This window comes from Triplophysa rosa, unplaced genomic scaffold (genome assembly GCF_024868665.1).
Source record: "Triplophysa rosa unplaced genomic scaffold, Trosa_1v2 scaffold7_ERROPOS10454559+, whole genome shotgun sequence".
NCBI classification, from domain to species: Eukaryota; Metazoa; Chordata; class Actinopteri; order Cypriniformes; family Nemacheilidae; genus Triplophysa; species Triplophysa rosa.
The window spans coordinates 39998-50488 of NW_026634814.1; the positions used below are offsets into that span (position 1 = coordinate 39998).

The 10491-nt window shown below is 43.6% G+C and overlaps 7 non-coding genes across 7 annotated transcripts; 5 read left to right on the forward strand and 2 right to left on the reverse strand.

The window, feature by feature from the left end:
- Positions 1–2012: 2012 nt before the first annotated feature.
- On the reverse strand, positions 2013–2084 carry trnae-cuc (transfer RNA glutamic acid (anticodon CUC)). The gene has a single exon. It is a non-coding gene; the product is annotated as a tRNA-Glu (tRNA).
- A 2690-nt stretch (positions 2085–4774) lies between these two features.
- On the reverse strand, positions 4775–4856 carry trnal-aag (transfer RNA leucine (anticodon AAG)). Its single transcript has one exon. It is a non-coding gene; the product is annotated as a tRNA-Leu (tRNA).
- Positions 4857–7085: 2229 nt separating this feature from the next.
- trnag-ucc (transfer RNA glycine (anticodon UCC)) lies at positions 7086–7158 on the forward strand. The gene has a single exon. It is a non-coding gene; the product is annotated as a tRNA-Gly (tRNA).
- Positions 7159–7752: 594 nt separating this feature from the next.
- Positions 7753–7870, forward strand: LOC130551205 (U5 spliceosomal RNA). Its single transcript, XR_008962559.1, has one exon. It is a non-coding gene; the product is annotated as a U5 spliceosomal RNA (small nuclear RNA).
- A 506-nt stretch (positions 7871–8376) lies between these two features.
- trnan-guu (transfer RNA asparagine (anticodon GUU)) lies at positions 8377–8450 on the forward strand. Its single transcript has one exon. It is a non-coding gene; the product is annotated as a tRNA-Asn (tRNA).
- Positions 8451–8554: 104 nt separating this feature from the next.
- Positions 8555–8626, forward strand: trnaw-cca (transfer RNA tryptophan (anticodon CCA)). Its single transcript has one exon. It is a non-coding gene; the product is annotated as a tRNA-Trp (tRNA).
- Positions 8627–9628: 1002 nt separating this feature from the next.
- Positions 9629–9701, forward strand: trnak-uuu (transfer RNA lysine (anticodon UUU)). The gene has a single exon. It is a non-coding gene; the product is annotated as a tRNA-Lys (tRNA).
- The last annotated feature ends 790 nt before the right edge of the window (positions 9702–10491 follow it).

Genomic DNA, 10491 nt, shown 5'->3' on the forward strand with positions numbered 1-10491 from the left:
CTGCGTCCTGCTAGTTTTCTGGCCACTTTTTTAGTAGAATACATTTTAAGATCCGACCATATTGTGATGTGATAGTGGCCTTGATCTCATCCAGCCGTTGCAGGACATCCTGGGCATACACCTGCATCAGCCACCGGTGCTTAGGGACAGAAGGCATTGAAGGAACAGGTTCAAATGTCACAGGCAGGATCAGGCTCGACTTGACAGCACTGGCAATCCCCTTGCAATCTGTCAGATACTGGACTGTCTTTTGTAACCAGACCTCAGCATGATGCTCCTGCAGCTTGCGCTGGATCTGGCTGCTACTGTTTCCCAGCCCTCGCTGACGCATCAAACTTACTACCTCAAAGTCACATGCAAGTTTTGATGTAAGAATGCAAGGAAACTGCACCCTGTGGCCAATGTCGAGCTGGGAGACGATATCATGGCTCCAGCAGATGACCTTCCTCTTACATCTTCGCCAGGTACTCAGATGCCACAAAGTACATATTACCCATGGCAACCACCTGCCTGATCTTTTGATGCAAGCCTGCTGAGGTCAGAAGGTCTTTCTGACAGTCTGGATGTGGACAGGTCAGCTTTACTTGCCACAGTTTTCGTGGCATCCAGAGCAGCAGGGGATGGCCAAAGTAATTCTCCAAGGAAGGAGAACTACTGGTCTTCAGTGGTACCTGTGGAGGATACCACCAAAGTTTGTCCACCCTGCTACTGATCAGCTCAGGATGCCCTTTGCTGTCCACCTGAACAGGGCCTTGGATATCTACCTCTGGTCCACTACAGGCGGGGTGTGTATCCATCCAGCTGGAAGACAGACTTGTCGTGCTGGAAAACACAACAAAAATAGAAATAAACACATGAATAAACAAACGCTAATTCACATTGCTTCACTTTACTATCCCTGGAAAGGAAGCTTAAATATATCGTTGTATGTTTTAAATAAGAATAAACGTACATGCCACATGTGCCTCCTCAATCTCAGTTGCCTTTTCCAGCAGTGTGCTGTCATCTATCTCAGTGGACACAGCCGGGCGGGTGAGGGTGGCTGAAGGCCGCGAACATGCCTGGGCCAAAGCTACAAAACACAGGACAGATAAACATGACTACTGAACAGCAATAAATACTTAACAAACCAAAAAATGTTATACAAATAAATGTTTGCTTACAAGGTGTGGCTTTAAAGGGGGAAACCAGCCTTTCTATGGTTTTGGTCAGGTTTCTCTGGTTAGGCAACTTCCCAACCAAGAGGGAGCGGAGAGAGGCGGTGAAAGTATGTTCCACCGGGGGTGGAATACACATACAAGGGGTCTTGTGTACGGCTTTCCTTTGTTGGCTTACTTCACCTTTGTCGCTTCCACTGCTCTTAAAATGTAACTGTATATATTTTATTTCTATTTGTTATAACTTTATAAATATTTTTTTTTTTTTTAAATAATTGTTCACCTGGCATCCAGAAGAGCTGCTATACTGTATTTCATTGTTCCTAAACAGTGACAATAAAGTTTTATTATATTCTATTTGGTAACACATTAGTTAATGCAGCCGTGTATACTACATTACTACATGGGTAATTTGACGCAAAGATCAACCTTACCTTACCATGAAAAACGTTTTTTTAACAAAGATTTTCACTACATTTATAGCTCAGATGGCAATATTTGGTAGTTTTAATACCCGTGTGAGGTCTCTCTTAAAGATTTCAAAGCATTTGCGATTTTACATTTACATTTAGACAATTAGCAGACGCTTTTATCCAAAGCGAATTACAAATGAGGTAAACAATGAAAGCAATTGGAACAACACAAGGACAACAAAAAGCATAAATGCACTAGAACTAGCCTATACAAAGCTAAGGATTTTTTTTAGATAGATAGATAGATAGATAGATAGATAGATAGATAGATAGATAGATAGATAGATAGATAGATAGATAGATAGATAGATAGATAGATAGATAGATAGATAGATAGATAGATAGANTGGTGAAAATGCGCCATAGGGCGTCCAAAACCACATTCCCTGACCGGGAATCGAACCCGGACCGCGGCGGTGAGAGCGCCGAATCCTAGCCACTAGTCCACCAGGGAGTACATGCTTATTACTGGTCCTCCGCAGGAGCCGGGGGTGCCTGGCTCGATGTGTATCCTTAATCAAGGCAGCCTGTCGGAAGGTACATGAAGGCATGGAAGGCAAATGGGCCACAGCGGGATCTGAAACCAGTTCAAAAGAATCCCACCCTTAGATTATGAGACTGACGCGCTGCCTAACTGTGCCAACGAGGCGTGCCGCGGCATGGAGCACTGGACACCAATTGTCAAAAGTGAAGAGATTAGGTTTTTTATTGATATGTACGAGGACAGCTATTCATTTGGTTAACTGCCAAACCGTTTTGTGTTTGATTGGAACCTGTTCATAATAATCAAGTCTGCGTTGGAGTTTCTAAAGAAATGGACATTCCCCTGCCTCGTGACTATGATGTGATACTATAATAGAAAAAGAGAGGAAATCGGCTGAGGACGTTAAAACCTCTTTGGCAGCCATCGTTTGGACACAGGGGGTCCTGACCATTTTAATTTCAGTTACAAATAAAATTCTAACTTTTCATATGCAATGTTTCATGAAAATAAAGGTAATTCACACAACAAAACACAACTTTTCATTAAAAATCTGTTTCATTGACGTTCATATGAGGTGTGAAAGCAGCACACTATGCGTATACTGCCCACCCCGCGGCTAAGTGCCTAGCTCGTCTTGCATCAGGGCAGGAACTTGGTGTAAATGGCCTGTACACTGTAAAAAATTCCCTGTTAAATTACAGTAAACAACTGGCAGCTATATTTGCCAGCACATAGCTGTAATTTTGCAGCATATCTACAGTAATCTGCAACAACAGTTTATTACTGTAAAAGACATTATAATTTGCACAATATAATACTGTTATTTTAGTGTTGGTGCTGTGATTTCCATTAATTGTTTATTACCAGAGGTGGGACCAAGTCATTGTTTTCAAGTCTCAATCAAGTCCCAAGTCAAGAGAGGCGAGTCCAAGTCAGGTTGCAAGTCCTGAATGTTAACGGAACTGAATCAATATCACTTTTGTGCCCACAAAAATCACCATTATTGTGATCAGTGTTTGCTTAAGTTGGGCTTTTGACTCTTTTATTTTATTGTTAAATTAGTTTTCTTTGGCTGATGTAGCTGTATTAAAATACAATCATTGGTTCAAAGCAAGCTTAGACAGAGGCTCACTTCTGTTTAATGATGAACTCATTTTAAAGTTCGTCTTCTCTTGTTCACTGTCAATGTCAGTTCTCTGCTACATGAGTATGAGCTTATAAAACACTGTGAATTTATTTACGAATGAACAAATATAATCACAAACTGTTAAAACAGCTTAACTACTCAGACACACAAACACATGAAGAATCAGTGTATGAATCTCAACAATGGTGACAATCAACAAAAGAAAAATTCATGCTGCAATGCATGCTGGGTAACATCACAGTACAAAACTCATTCATGACTCCCAGCATGCATTGCAGTTGATCTGTTTATCTGAATTACTTTGATAATGGTCACCAATGTTGAGGTTTGTGTGATGCATGCCCAGATAGCAAATTTTTGTGGCCCAAATCTGGCCCACACCTTACTCCCCATACCACCTCATCTGGCCCACATACCGCATGGAATGATGGCATGTGGCGGAGCATCTGTTTGACATAATTAATCAAATAAAAAGAAACTATCAAGACAGTTTTTTGACTTTCATTATTTTATTAGTTTTAGTAAAACACAATACTTCGGTGCCTTGCAATAACATAAAATATAAATATATAAGAAGGACTATTTCTGTATTTTGTTGTTCTTGCTTAATAGGCATTTTTCAACATATTTGCTGTGGCTTGCATATTTGTTATAACAATACCACAGAGCACAGGTATCTTTTTTGTTTTAAAACACAACCAACAAGTACATATGTTTATTTTGAAAGTAATGCATTCAAGAATTTCGTTTGTTTAATAAGACTAAAAATTCAACAAAACGTTGTCTTTGGCTGGATTCGAACCCCCGTCCTGGTGACTGCCTGCAATAGAAAGCAATGTAAATTAAATGTGCGCTTTTTATTGCTTCAAAAACTAGCAAATGCATCAACACTCAAACATTAGGGAAGAGCTATCTCTTCTCTTGATATTTCACCCTTTCTTTCCCTTCTCTTTTTCTTTTCCCTTCTTCCCCTTCTCTTTTTCTTTCCCCTTTCCCCCCTTCTTCCCTTTCTTCTCCTTCTTCCCTTTTCACCTTTGATGGCTATTGTTCCCAGCTTGAACGCAGCGCCTTAGACGCTAGGTACCTACAACAACAGGCAGCGTTTCGGCAGGCTTTTTTACGCCCTGTATTTCAATGGTTTGACAGCCCAGTTTCAGCGGACAGGTACCACAACACACACAACACACACACAAATTATTTAATATATATCATATATATATATAATAAACTCAGTGCAATAAAAGAACGTTAAGTTCAGGTCAGATCGGCAATAGTACAGTCAGAACTGTTTGGTAATCCGATCGCGTGTGGGTTCGCTGTCTTCTACAACACGGCGCACCGTCAAAACTCTAATAAGATTAAAAATATTTCAGTGAGGCAGGATCTCGCATCCGCCGTTATCAACTCGAGCCTGCCGCACATGCACCTGCGCCCATTTGGCTCAGATGGTCTGCAGGTACATGAAAGTGAGATGGAATTAAAGGCACAGCTCAGCCTGTGCCTACTGGCAGATTGGCAGCGGTGGGATTTGAACCCACGCCTCCGAAGAGACTGGAGCCTTAATCCAGCGCCTTAGACCGCTCGGCCACGCTACACAGGATCTCGCTTCGCAGGCCTTTTAGCCACTGTATCTCTCAGATGCTGTACAGCCGCAAGTTCACGCGGACCAGGTACAACAGCTGACAAGTGCTTCTATATCCTTCTGTGCTCGTTACACAGTTTTGATGGAATCCCGCATGAAAGACGCATTTACAAAAAGCAGAGAGAGCGTGTCAACTGCACTTTGAGCAAAAGCAGGCGAGCGTACTGGCAAGCAGGCATATCAGCAGTTTCCATCTGTAACAGAGCCGCTCGAAACAAACACGTGGGAGTCTATAAAGGGCTGCATCGTGTTCTCTCACTCTCTGTTCATCCCATGCTACCGACTTGGGTTAAGCACAAAGCGGTTAACTCTGGGTTAACTCGTGCGGTAAAAAGTGAGCGCGGTGATGTGGTAAAAGTCGATCTTGAAGTTCAAAAAATCTCTCAGACAAAGAAGGTTCAGGTGTCAAGGAGTTAACTTTATTTGATCAGGCCAAACAAAGTGAGATGTCCCAAGTCATCTGAAAACTTGGTGTTTTCCAGCCTACAGTTATAGTGAAACTTAGGAAAGGAGGTGCTTTCCTAAACCAATCAGGTAAATTCCCTTTATCTTTTATTTTTTATTATCCAATCATTCTTGTCTGCCACTATTATTTTCTAGGCAACAAGGTTTGTATCTAATGGTGGAATGTGAGCCTTCACTTGGTTTTTAAAAATAAGTTTTCCTGTTGGTACCAGTTTTCAGGCCACAAAGTGAACAACATGTTCAACCTTCTGAACTTTATCTAGGTCAGGCCTAAACAGATTTAAAGACATCACTGAATTTTGTATTGCTGAAATCTGTTCTATACTTGGTTAAAATGATTAAAAATATATTTATGTTCAAACAACACTCAATCATTGCTTAAGTATACTGATTATATCATTAAATCATTAAATCATCTTCATATATTCACTTGTAACACTCAATCATTGGTCTGATTATTAACACATCTATGGTAATATCATTCCTATGAATACTTCTTATAAGTGGGATGTACAACAGAGCCCAAAAGTGCAAAGTGCAAATACAACATCAACAAAATGATCGGAATTATGTCACACAGGCATCCACCGGCGCTAATGTATGTCCAGCCGGCCTCCAGCGGAGCCATGTGTTGTCCAGCCGGCATTCCAGCCGGCGCCATGTTAGTGTTTGGATTTTTGTATGTATCATGTTTTTGTCATGTCTTGTATTGTTATGTTTTTTTTTCATAGTCTGTCCTGTCTTGTTTGTGCCTTTTGGAGCGTCAGGATATCACTCCTTAAGGCAGGGGTTCTGTCGTGATTCTGCCTCATCTTGTCATGTCTTTCTTGATCTTGTGGCAGAATCTCACGGCTGGATCCCTTGTTATGTGTGGAGAGAGTCATTTTGACCCTGTCGGACTTCGATACTCTCTCCGGTCTATGTCTATGTTCCCGCCATTTTGTATCTCTTGTTATTGGTTATTTATTAGTTCATGCCCCACACCTGTTCCCCTTTGATTTGTCCCTTTATTTAATGCCCCTGTGCTCTCTGTCTTGTGTCGGGTCATTGCACTGTGTCGTGCGGGTGAGTTCTTGTAATGTAGTTAGTCTAGTTTGTAGTGTTCCTATGCGATGTGTTATTAGTTTTGTCTTGTCAGTTTAATTAGTCTTGTTCTTGTTCCTCTGTTTTGTTATGTTTTCCCCACGTGGGTCTTTGTTTTGTATGTTGTCTTTGTTATTAAATGTCATGTTAACCGCTGTCTGCACCTGGGTCCTCTGTTCTTCTCTCACCACACCTGAGATCCGTGACATATATATATATTTGCCACTTTATTTTTGTTGACAAAACAAGACTGACTTACTTTGCAATTGTTGGTCAGAAGTTAATGAATAAATGTTGTCATCTTCTCCAGTCGTCATCCGCAAGTCTCAATGGGCTCTTGAAGTTAATTGGTCAATTATTGGTTGTTACTGGGGGAATCATGGTAGCGATACGAGCGCTGATTAGCCATTGCATACGATTCTTGGTTGCAGCCCGGAATGTGATTGGCTGTTATTACCAAGAATAACCACGATCTACAGGTGACATGGAGAGCTAAATTTGGCGGTTAATTGACTCACTTTAAAGAGATGGATAGGAAGCAGTTAAAGGAATCTAGTGAGTTGGTAATTCACTCAGGAAAGCAACACGGTGTTTATTACATTGGCATATGGTGTGGGCCAACAACCGGGCGCCTGCGTTGGTTGTATAGTGGTGAGCATAGCTGCCTTCCAAGCAGTTGACCTGGGTTCGATTCCCGGGCCAATGCATCGCATTTTGATAAGCCCCTTGCACGAAGGAGAGAGGCATGTCACAGACTTTTCCAACAGTTTGAATGTGTAGTCGAAGCTCGAACAAGCTGCTAGAGACGACCCAAAAGCAGACACAAACCCCCCGTCGGCGAATCGAAACCCGTTTGTGCACGTCACAGGCAGAGACACTGTCCGCTATACTAACGAGGACTCATTTAGAATGTTGTGGAGACTTTCCTAATCCTCCTCTGTTCCACAATGGCATTCTCATCAGATAATCACACTTTAACCTGTTGTTGATAAGAAATTCAATAGAGGAAGAAGGAGGCCTTACCATGTCCTTGTACTGCTTCAGCTAGAATTGTCAGAGACTGGAGATTTGTTCTTCATTTCCCAGGCAGATCCAGATCCTAGCACCAGTGATCGGCAGACTGTTAGCTTCAGGGACATCTCTTCAGATTTGTCGATTGCATCAGTTTGTTGATGGACGAGAACTTCACCTCGTTAGCCCCTCCCAGATGGAATGATTACGGAGGAGCCTGCACCAAAGATGACCCCCTTAAACATTGCGGTGCGACATAGGAAGCGCGCTGGTTCGAGAGCTGGTGGGTGTAGCTCGAGTTTCTCTTGATCTACACATTAAAACTTTCTCCTTTTACGAAAGATTTCCGTGGAGTGAAACCACTGTGAGTTCAATGTGCTTTTGGACGGCTCCGCTCACAGCGGGCCTCGGTGAATGTGTTAGGAATCATAGAGTTTAAGAATCCGCCTCTGCACATCGCTGTCTCCTGGCTGTTTTTGGGGCTCTTGGTTTTCCTCTGCTTGTTGCGAGTTTATTGTCAACATGTGCTCAGATAGATAGAGAGTTTTGTGCAATCTCTGGCTGAGGTGCGCACGGCTAGCTCAGTCAGTAGAGCATGATTCTCTTAATCTCAGGGTCGTGGGTTCGAGCCCCATGTTGGGCGTGTAAGAGCCTTCTGTTCTTGGTGCTTTTCATCAGGCCAGGTGACGGGATGTTTGTGCATCTTCTTGGTAAAATACAGAAGGCGCAATGACTCTTAACCAATATGCGGCAAAAAGGGCTCTCTGAAAGCATCCGCTATATTGGCGTGCTGCGACGTATGTGGTTATGACTCTGCAAAGCTCTGCTGTTTGTTTCCAAATCAAACCAAGTCTGAGAAACGAATTCCATGTCTCGTTCTGCCGCCGTCCCTCGCCCGCCTGCCACCTCTGTCGGTCTCTGTGGCGCAATCGGTTAGCGCGTTCGGCTGTTAACCGAAAGGTTGGTGGTTCGAGCCCACCCAGGGACGCGTTAAGGTTTTCGTTGCCACATACAGCACAGCTGATCCATCCCGATGACGAGGCTTACGCCAGAGCATGACTAGGAGCACCGTGATTGTGTAGGCCAAGGAGAGGCCTCGTGGCGCAACGGTAGCGCGTCTGACTCCAGATCAGAAGGTTGCGTATTCAAATCACGTTGTGGTCACTGGTTCTTTGTGCTTGGAAGCCTTGTTAGCGATGCCTTGTGGCTGCTGTCGCACTTAGGCTTGACTGACTGCTGCTAGCTAACCGGTTGCTGGATCAGAAGGAGCTTTTTGCACCTACGGGATTGTCCACTTTAACACTGTTGGACGTTTAGGATGTTTTCTATGTAGAGGTGATGTTCAAAATGTGAAGACAGTGATAGGACGTGTCGTAAAAAAGGTCCCCGCTGTACCTGCTGTACTTTTGAATTGTCGGCACTCGGGACACAACACTGTGTATCCAGCACATGTTACCTGAGGCCTCAGGAAGCACATTACAATAGAAGGTAAATACTGTGTGCTCACTTGAATTTGGATGGTGCAAAGGGCCTTAAAAGTAGGAGGAGCCCAGAAAGGCTCATAAACAAGATCAGTGGCAATTTGTTTGACCTCCTACACAGCTGCCTCACTGTGAAACAACGAGGTATTTCCAAGTGAAAGAGCAGCTAAGAAACCCACCGTTTTCCCATTCCGGGATTTGTGCCTGAGCCGCCTGGGTGAAAACCAGGAACCCTAACGGCTAGGCCATATGGGAGACCGCAGCACCCGACTTGGAGGGGATATGCACGTCAACTGTTTTCCAGCTCAGAGGAAGCGTAGTAAAACCACACGTTTGAAGAGCATCNACCAAACAGTTCTGACTGTGAACCACGGTCTATGCTGTGAACACAAGAAATCTCGCAAACTCTCTGGAGACTTCAGAATATGTTTTTTATTTTATTTCACTGTATGTTTATAATATATACAGTATATATATATATATATATATATATATATATATATGCGTGCGTGTGTGTGTGTGTTCGTGCGTGCGTGCGTGCGTGTATAAATATAGTACACATTCAATGTAAACCAATGTGTACATATAACCTTTAATGTGATTATACAAATGTTTCCTTTGCAGGAACCTTTAAGGAAAGCACGTGCAACTTCCTACACCAAGAACTTGTTGCACACCTTCATGAGCCCGGATAGCACAGTCGGTAGAGCATCAGACTTTTAATCTGAGGGTCAAGGGTTCAAGTCCCTGTTCGGGCGATGGGAAAGTCACCTTTACCTTGTGAGCTGTTCTGTCCCCGCCCTCTGTTGAAAAAATGAAAAGAAAACATTTGCACGTGAGTTGGAGTCGACATATGGGCTTTGAGCAGGGTTTAATCGAGCTTTGCTTCAGCGCATGCACCAGAGATTCCTTGAGACCTCAGCAAAACCTGCAGATATAGTCAAGAGGGCTGGTGGCTTGCCGTGATCGTATAGTGGTTAGTACTGTGCGTTGTGGCCGCAACAACCCCGGTTCGAATCTGGGTCACGGCAGGACACCACGTGCCGTGTTCGTGTTGTTGATGTGATCCTGCCTGTCCCTTTTTGACGTCTCCATTACAACGCCCGTTACGCTGCAGGCTCGTCCCTCTTTTCCGCACGAGTTAAGCCCAGAGGCCACCGAACCTGTTGTAGTCGTGGTTAAGGCGATGGACTTGAAATCCATTGGGGTCTCCCCGCGCAGGTTCAAACCCTGCTGACTACGGCTGCTTTGCTTCAGGCGTTCGCTTTGTCGGACGTACAGTTTGCGAGCCGCTTTGTTGCTTTAACCCAAGTCGGTAGCATGGGATGAACAAAGAGTGAGAGAACACGATGCAGCCCTTTATAGACTCCCACGTGTTTGTTTCGAGCGGCTCTGTTACAGATGGAAAGTGTTCCTGATATAACCAGCCTAATGGCTGGTTGCCAGTACGCTCGCCTGCTTTTGCTCAAAGTGCAGTTGACACGCTCTCTCTGCTTTTTGTACATATGCGGGATTCCATCAAAACTGTGCAACGAGCACCAGAAGGAT